Source organism: Cupressus sempervirens, chromosome 3 (genome assembly GCF_028749045.1).
Source record: "Cupressus sempervirens isolate cs-2001-9-10 chromosome 3, ASM2874904v1, whole genome shotgun sequence".
Classification (NCBI taxonomy): Eukaryota; Viridiplantae; Streptophyta; class Pinopsida; order Cupressales; family Cupressaceae; genus Cupressus; species Cupressus sempervirens.
In genome coordinates, this window is record NC_143120.1 from 419629201 (window position 1) to 419638428 (window position 9228).

The window sequence follows — 9228 nt, forward strand, 5'->3', positions numbered from 1 at the left end:
ATGAGGAAGAGCGGGTCTATGGGTTTTTAGCTACTTACTAGCTAAAGCAAAGGTATTCTATCCTACTTCTAAAGCTAATATGGCTTATGTCAAATCCAAGTCTTTATGTATAGACAATGTGAGAATGATGTGAAATGAACTATTTTGAGCTCATAATTAGTGATGCATGCTTGAGATCTAACCTTGTAGCCATTAGATTGAGATTAAAGGGTTAAATGTTGTAGAATTTTCTTCATTCCATAAAATTTTGCTCAAAGAGGGGTTTCCCATCTCCAGGTAATAGAAAAGGCCACTTCTCCAAAGGCTTTGAAAATAGAAAGTCAAGTCACTTTTGAAGTAAAAATATTCTTCAGAAATGCTCAAAAGATACTTCCTAAAAAGCCAATGGTGAAGATATGACCCCAACATAAAGGAAAGCAAGTGTTAAATGCTTAGGGAGGAAAGTGAAAGAATGAAGTGTGTAATCTATTGAAGGATCATTCCTCGGACTGTGATTCTGAATCAAAGGAAATTGGGCTTAGGGAAAAGTTGAGTTTCTCCCCCGCATATGTTAAGTCAATGAATATATTTGTATTTTGGATTCTGAAGGGAAACAAGGCACTTTCCATGAAACTAAAACATTTCTTTTGGTAAGTGACCTTTAGTGATAAGACTTTACTTTAAGTGAAGTAACAAGGCTTTTGGGGTTGTGAGTTTTTATGTGCATGAAAATAGAAAGTTCAAATAGCCATTGGTTATGAAATTTAATGCAAATGTTGTCATTATAATTGTTGGCTAAACTTAATTTCATTCATCTAGGGCTGTCATTTGGATCCCTATAACTATTTCATTAGAATTTTTTGAAATTTGTTTCCTCAAGTATTTTAAAATGAGTATTTATTGATAACTACATCCTATGCAATCATAGAAAATGACAATTAGAGCTGCAGGTTATGATAAGTTAATAGGTCTAGAGAGTAAATTGAAGGATTTAATAGATACATCATTCAAATTTTATGATTTGGGTGATCTCCATAGAAGATTGATCTCTCAACCTATTCACACGATCACTCAAAAGCTGAAAGAGAGCAGATTGATAGAAGTAGCTACTTTTCCCATTACAGTACAAGCACCAGAGCTTGTAAGGGAATGTATCAAGAGATACAACTTAGAAAAAAAAAGAAAATTTTGTTTCTTGATCAATTGATCCTCCTCTCGATCAACAAAGCTTTAACGAAGTCTATGCTCGACATCCCCGTGAAGGAGGAGTATTGTGATATTGACTTCGACTCTTACGCGTCTATGTTCAATGAAAAGAAGACCCTGAGAAGGGAGGATATGCAAAGGACATGGTTTCAAATGCCTCACTCGAAGAAGAGCAAGATGCCTAAGACCTTTTCGACACTAATTTGAAAAGGGAAATCATAGATATCATCACTTTGCTACTAAGGCTAAAAGGAAAATATGACATTTTGGAGTTTATTGAGCACCATTTCTTCTTGGTGGATGCTATCTATGCTAAAGGTCTACAAATCAACTGGGTCTAGATCATCTGTGATGAGCTTGCCTCATGGATGAATTCGGCTAGATGATTCAAATATTTCTACATGTTCTCTTACCTAATCTATACCTTGGCTACACATCACCTATGACTTGGCCTTCCCAACATTGATAATTATGATGAATCTAAAAAGGTATATGAGTTCTACCCACACCTCAGTTGCAAAGGAGTTTCGAGGAATATGTGAAAATAAATGATGCCTTCACAAGGAGGCTATGCTAGGAATTTCAAGGATGCCCTGAAAGGAGATTTCTGCTAGAGGAAATTTTTGCTATCAGTTAGTTTGGATGTTCATTCATCCAATTTTTGAGCTTCTCATACTTGAAGATAGGTGCCTTTGATGGTTTTCCCGAGAGACTACCTAGGTACCTGGAGGATAAGGTACTTCTATTCAAATTATGTCTACAAATTCTTGAAGTGAACACCTTGTGTTCAAATGTGAAGAAGATAGCTAGGATTTCCTTCCTCATAGTGGTTGGACTCTATTCCTATGCTTCTAGATTTGATGCTCAGAATCTAGCAAAGAGTTTCAAGAGAAAAATCAAATTGGTTGATGATGGGCTACCGAGGCCCCAATATGATCTAGTGAACTTTATGAGAGACCATTTGAAGCTTGGATATGCTTACAGACATTATCTAGATATCAAAGATTATTGGGCCAGATGTGTCAATGAATACCAGACCTAGGAGAAGTTTTGGTCCCAATTAACTATTGAGAAAATTAAGTTATATAATGGTTCTATTAATGTTTTTGACCTTGCAGATAATGATGCCTACATTGTAATGGGCACCCCTGAATGTCCCAAAAACTAAACCAAATTGCTGAAAGGAATTATGTCAAACAGTTTGCATTCAACCTCTTATTTCTCCGTTTAATGTTTTAAACCCCTTATAACTCCAGAAATAAAACGTTTATTTGTTTGTTGTGTTTTGTGCATGGAATTGGTATCATACAACATAAACAAGAAAGAAACTACAATAATATGCAAAGTGGAAATGAACTACAGCCAATAAAATGTTATTTTCAGAATTCATAAAACCAAATACATGGCAGATTTATCAACTCACTAATTACTTCAGCATTATTGACATAATACTCTAGCCCATGCTTTCAAACTTGCTGCTACAATACTTTATCCTTCAATCAGTCCACTACCTTCGTAATATCATTCCCTCAAAGAATCATAAGCGTCGAACAAGTAGTGAAGAAGATATGAGCAAAATACCAAATCTGCCTGTAGCCGGAAATGCAACTAAACTGCTTGATAATGAAGCTGATAAAAAGGAATTCCAAAGGCCAAACCCCAAGGGAATGACATCTAGAATGTTACAAGAGAGGATAAACATCCTCAAATGCCAAGAACGGAGCTGCAACTCACACACCAATTTCTTCTCATATTCAACCTGGCTAATGAAGCCACAAATGCTTCCTTTTATTCTATTTCCAAGGGTCCGCTCAACTCATATGGGCAATGTGGGATAAAAGATGTGTAGTATATAAAACATATATTAAAATACCCCTTATGTCTCCCTTGGGTACACATCCCCATAAAATAAATATTAAAGTAACACTTTAATATTTTACAATTAAATTAGACGTTACTTTAATAAAACTTCAGGCATTAAAATGTATTAGCAATCGGACTCCAAATAATGCGAGTGATAGCTCATCAAAAAGCTCTCACTAAGGAGTATCAAATCCAATCACCAAAATTGACCTGCACTGTGTCCTACTGGCTTACTAAAAATAGTAAGTATGCCTGAAACTGAGTAAATCAACTTCGTTTTGGCCCAAAATGGAAATGACTAGGCCAAAACACTTTAGGATCCCATTAAACCCTTCATTAGCCCTTGGGACCATGTAGAACAAGGCTAACAAACACACACTTGGTCAACTACTAAAATGGGGACATTACATACATGCATCCTTCATCTTTTGAGAAGATCAAAGGCACTCCCATTGTGTCTACCTAGGTTATAGGCCCCATCATAAACCATGGAGGTCCTCATGCATAGAATTATCAAAAGGAAAGATAAATGGGTAGAATGGATCCGAGTGAGGAAGAAAAGAACAAGGAGAAGTGGTTCTATGTGTGGAGTATCTTTTGGATTTGCCCAATCAAATGCTTCAACCACCACCACAACTACTACTTCAACTTTTGTAGGACCAAATTAATCTATTGGACAAGGTGGAGACCAGCCTCTAGATAAAAATGTGCTAACCACTTATATTTGTGGAGGTGGCTCTCTTCTAGATACAAGAAAATTCAGGGAGAAGGAAGGGGACAAGGACAAAGAAAATAAAAAAGAACAAGTGAAGTCAGTTGTCAAGCCTGCCTCCCTTGTTCAAGTCATCAACCTAGATGGTGACACAAACCCCATGGATGGACAAGATAGATCTCAGCAAGGGGATACCTTGTCCCTCTTAGTGACTAAGGTCATTACTTTCCTTGTTGCTTCCTAGAGCAAGCAAACTCCCCAAGTACTGAGGAAGTTGTTTGATCCTGCTGCCTTGCGGTCTACAATCAACATCCTTTCAACTGAGTCATGGTTGGAGGAAACCATTGATCAAAAGAAGAAGAGGTATGAAGAAGCCACCCCATCAAAAGATTTGATCACACAAGCCAGCTCTTCTTAGCCACCCTCCAAGAAGACAAAGAAGAAAAAATCAACTACAATATTGGCCACTGATCCATCTATTGGCCACATGTTGGTAGAGATTTTAGAGCCCCAAAGTGAGGGAAAATTCCATGAGCTTTCTATAGATGACTTCCAGATTAGAACGATAGATCTTGGGATCCTTGTACATGACTCCATGGTAAACATATGGAAGTCTACTAATGAGAATATTGAGGAAAGGCTAGAAGAGCTAAGAGTGGAAAAAGAGGTCCTCAAGGCCTCAAACAAAGAATTGATGGAGTAAATCAAGTGTGCACTCAGAGTACCTCAACAAGACAATTTGACTTGAATGTAGAGAAGAATAAGAATTTACTTCTAAAGTTGCAGCAAGAAAGACAATTCAGGCAAATTGGCCGAACATGGGTGGATTAGATAAAGGCTCAAGGTCCCCCATAAATTCAAAAATTTGGGAAGTCTTCTATTGGATGCTAAAAATTTGAGGGAAGCTACTTCAAGCTATCAGATTGCCATGTAGAAGGTAGTAGATAACTTGATAGAGTAGATGACCCTAGTGGAAGAGGTCATCGACATAAAGATCAATGTTGCCATCTCTCATGGGATCCTCAAAATGGGCAAAGAGCCATTGTTTGATTGGAAACAATCTTTGGAATTCATAGTGGAAATCTCTATGAGGTTCACAAATGAGCTAAAAGACATGCATGACCTGGTGTAGAAGGTCATTGAAAAGTTATTTGAATATTTGAAAGTGCTACATACATAGTCCTATGTGTTTTCTAATAGAAAACTTGTGGATATTGAGAGGATAAAGTCAAAGATTCTAGCATTTGTTGATGAAGTCGTTGATCCACTGAATCACTAGATGTCAAAGATTCAAGAGTTCTCTTTAGAAAACTCGATCATAAGGAGGGTATCAAAGAAGTTTCCGTTAATTTTTTCTAGATTGGATGAGCTAACAAAAATGCATGACTATTGGATGATTCAAGTTGACAATATCATCATCCCAGGTGTCAAGGAGTTGGACAAAGTAACTAATGCAATGAAAGCTTATAGAGTTAAGAAAATTACTTGTAAGAAGGCATGATGCTCTGACATTCTTCTAGATATCTATCATTCCCCTCTCTCTCCTTCTTTTTGTAGCCATTTATGGCATTTTTTCAGTCATCTTAGTCTTTGTAATGGATGATGATTCAATCATGTCCTATTTTTAGTTTATTTCACTCAGAGATGCTCTACATTGTGATGCAAAGCTCTCCCTTAAATAACAACTTTTTGTGTTGTGGCCTTTGATCACTGTTGAGGACCCAAAAGTGGAGTCAAGAGAGGGCTCTACACCTTTGTAAAAACAAAAGTTACTTGACAAAATAACCTAGGCACCCATAGTTTCTTTACTAGGTCTATTTGCCTGAACAATCAAAATAAGGATTTTTCCTTATTGGGGACCTAAAAGTTTATAAAGGTTATGGAAAGGTTCCTTACAACACATTAGTCTCATATAGTTTTGATCAATCTGGCCCAATAGGTTAGGGGTTGTTTGCACAATTCTGGCTTTTAGGCCTAGAAGTCCTAGTAGCCATAAAAATAAGGAATTTGAACTTAAAAATAAATTTCTTCAAATGACCTACCAAATTGAAAAAAAATTAATTTGTGCCCTAACATAAATCCATTGATTCCAAGGTTTGAGGTCTTGAAGCCTCAACCTTTGCTCTACAAAGCCAATATTGCAATAGACCTAATTTGGCCTAATTAGAAGGGTTAAAGAAGGAAGTCTTAAGATGAGGATTGATTGGAATTGCACACCTATTGGAACATGAAAAGTGATCAATTTTAAATTGGAGACATCAATTGGTTTGGGTTTATCCACCTGTAAATTGCTGTGTCACTTCAAATCTCTTGTTGGACTATTAGACACATAGGGATGTTTGACCCAGGGCCTAAGTGTAAAAATAGAAGAACAACTCCCCATTTCCCAAGTTTTTGAAAATATATAGTACATGGTCCTAAATTTAATTCCCCCAAAGAAACAAGGAATTCCTAAGGTGGTTTTTCAAGTTAGGGTATTTTTCCTAAAAATTGTCACTAAAAACTAGGTTTTCATGCACTTGATAAGGGTTTGATGATTTCTCACAACTCCTGTTACTTCAAACTTTAAAACCACTTGAAACATTTAGGAAAATAAAATAGGAATCTATATCAACAATTCATCTCCCTCCACCAATCTGTACCAATCTATATGACATGAATCTACAACAAAATTTCAAGGAAAATTGGGTATTTTATTGATTCAAAACAAGATTACATGATGTCTACCTTCCATCCACCTATGAGGGCTATATGAAGAAAATTCCCAATGATTCCAACAAATTTTTTTGTTGTTGTGGGGGGGGGGGGGGGGGGGGGTGTGTGTGGGGGAGGGGGGTTGGACCATTCGGGATTCAAATTACATAAGTTGACAACTTTATGCAAAAGTTGTCAAGCAATTTTCTATGCAAAAGTGCAACTTTTGCATCTTATGCAATATTTATAATTTGATGAAAATAGGACCTTAACTAAGTTCCCTAGAGGCCTAAAAAATACTAGTAACAATATCTTACTCATATTCTATGCTAGGACCAAAATATGCCCTTTGACCAAAGTCAAAACCCATGGTTTATAAATCACCAAATGGGGACTTGGCCTTACACAATGGGCTTATTTACTCCAAATATGAATTTAATATCCTAGAAAGAAATCATAAAGAGTTTGAAAATGATGATGCCTTGGAGAGAGGAAGGGTAGGTGCTCCTACACCATACCCACTTGGTTGAAAAAATCAAGTCCCACTTAAGGATAGTTGTTGTACTGAAGTGCCATGCATATTTATGCATTCTTCGCTCATCCAAGTAGCACCTATGTCTAGAAGACCCTTCCATTTGACCAAGTAGTTTGTGTACATCTTCTTTCTTGGCTTCTTGACCACCTTGGAGTCCAAAATTTTATCCAATTGTAGAGGTTGGCTAGATGGTAAGTCTCTAATCCATTCAACCTGTGTGTCATCAGTATCCTGCAATTGATCATTAGTTTATGTATTTCCCTTGAGATGGGTTAGATCACAACATTAAAAATAAGAGAAATGAAAATTCTAGAAGGCAATGAAATTTCATAAGCATTCTCACCAAATTTGTGCAATATCTGATAGGGTCTAATCTTCCTCATCTGTAGTTTGGTATGTCCCCTTGGAAGCCTTGCTTTATTCAAATATGCCCATACTCAATCTCGCACTTTAAATGATACATGCCTTCTTTTCTTGTCTTCTTTCTACTTGTACTTGGTAGTACTTTAATTGTGAGTGTCTCTAACCTGATCATGGATATATTTTATCAATGTTGAGAACTGTTCACTTTGTACACTGGTCCTTACATTATTAGGCAAGTCTCTTAGTTACATGAATCCTGTAGGATGCAAGCCATAATTGATTTGAAATGAAGTTTTCCCTATGGGTCTATTGACTGAGTCATTAAATGCAAACTATTCTTGAGAGAGAATGACATCCCATGTCTACTCATGTTGTTTGGTAATGCACCTTACAAGGTTGCCTAGTGATCTATTCACTACTTCAATCTACCCATATTTTTGTGAATGGTAGATAACTAAAGGATAGGTTAGTGCCTAGCTTTTTCCATAGGGTCCTCCAAAAATGACCTTGAAATTTAACATCTCTGTTTGATATTATTGATGTTGGCAATCCATGTATCCTAAAAACTTCCTTTAAAAACTAGTTAGCAATATGGGAAGCATCATTAGAGCTCTTACAAGGAACAAAGTGAGCCATTTTGCTAAATATATCAACAATGAAAAAAATGCCATTAAATCCCTATCTTGTCCTTGGGAGGGCTAAGACAAAGTCCATACTTAGATTGTCCCATCAATTTATTGGAATAGGTAGAGGTTGATAAAGTGCTTGATTTATCCTAACTCCTTTTTCACTTTGGCATATTGTGCAACATTCCACAAATTTCCTGACATTAGTAGGTAGTTTGGGCCAAAAGTAGTTTCTTTTTACCAATTACAAAGTTTTTCAATCCCAAAATGTCCTCTTAAAGTGCCATAGTCCTTCTCTTTGATCAGGTTTTCCCTCATGGAGCACTTAGGAATGCAAAGTTGTCCTCGTCTAGAATAGAAGACCATTTTGCAACAAGTAATCTGAATGTGTGGTGTTATAGGCATCTAATAATGTAGAATAGACCTTGTGGATCTCTCCAAAGTCTAGATCATCCTTATACAAGTTTTTAAGGGCATTGATCCCCATACTTTGCATTTGAGCTTCTTCTACCAAGGTGATTTTCCTGCTTAGGGCATCTACTACCTTATTTGCAATGCCTTTCTTGTGTTTGATGGAGAATGTGAAATCATGAAGTTTTTCTACCCATTTAATATGTCTGCAACTCAACTTGTTGTGGATATAAGAAAGCTTAATGTATGGTTGTTTGTATAAACAATGAACTCCTTAGGAAGCAAGTAGTGCCTCCATTTCTTTAGGGCCTGAACAATAGCATATAGTTTTAGGTCATAGGTATTGTACTTTTTCTTAGCATCATCAAGTTTTTCTAAGAAGAAAGAAATTGGCCTCCCCTCTTGACTTAGAACTAATCCTATGGCAAGGTTGCTAGCATCAGTCTCTACTGTGAATAGTTTGTTAAAAGTAGGTAGTGACAAGATAGGATATTGTGCTACTCTACCTTTCAAATACTCAAATGATGTATCTTCTTGAGTGGTCCATTGAAACTTTATTTTCTTGCATCCTTTGATTGTATCCAAGAGAGGTGCACAAACATGACTAAATTTTTTGATGATTTATTAGTAAAATGTGGTCAATCCATGAAAGCTTCTAACTTCTCTAGATGTCTTAGGTTTTTTTCCAATTGAGGATAGCCTCTATCTTTTCATGATCCATATTCAATGCACCCTTTGAGATGACAAAACCCAAGAATGTCAACTCTATCTACATGAATGGACATTTTTCAAGATTCATTTATAATTTTTTATCATGTAGTCTCTTGAGGACTTTTTCA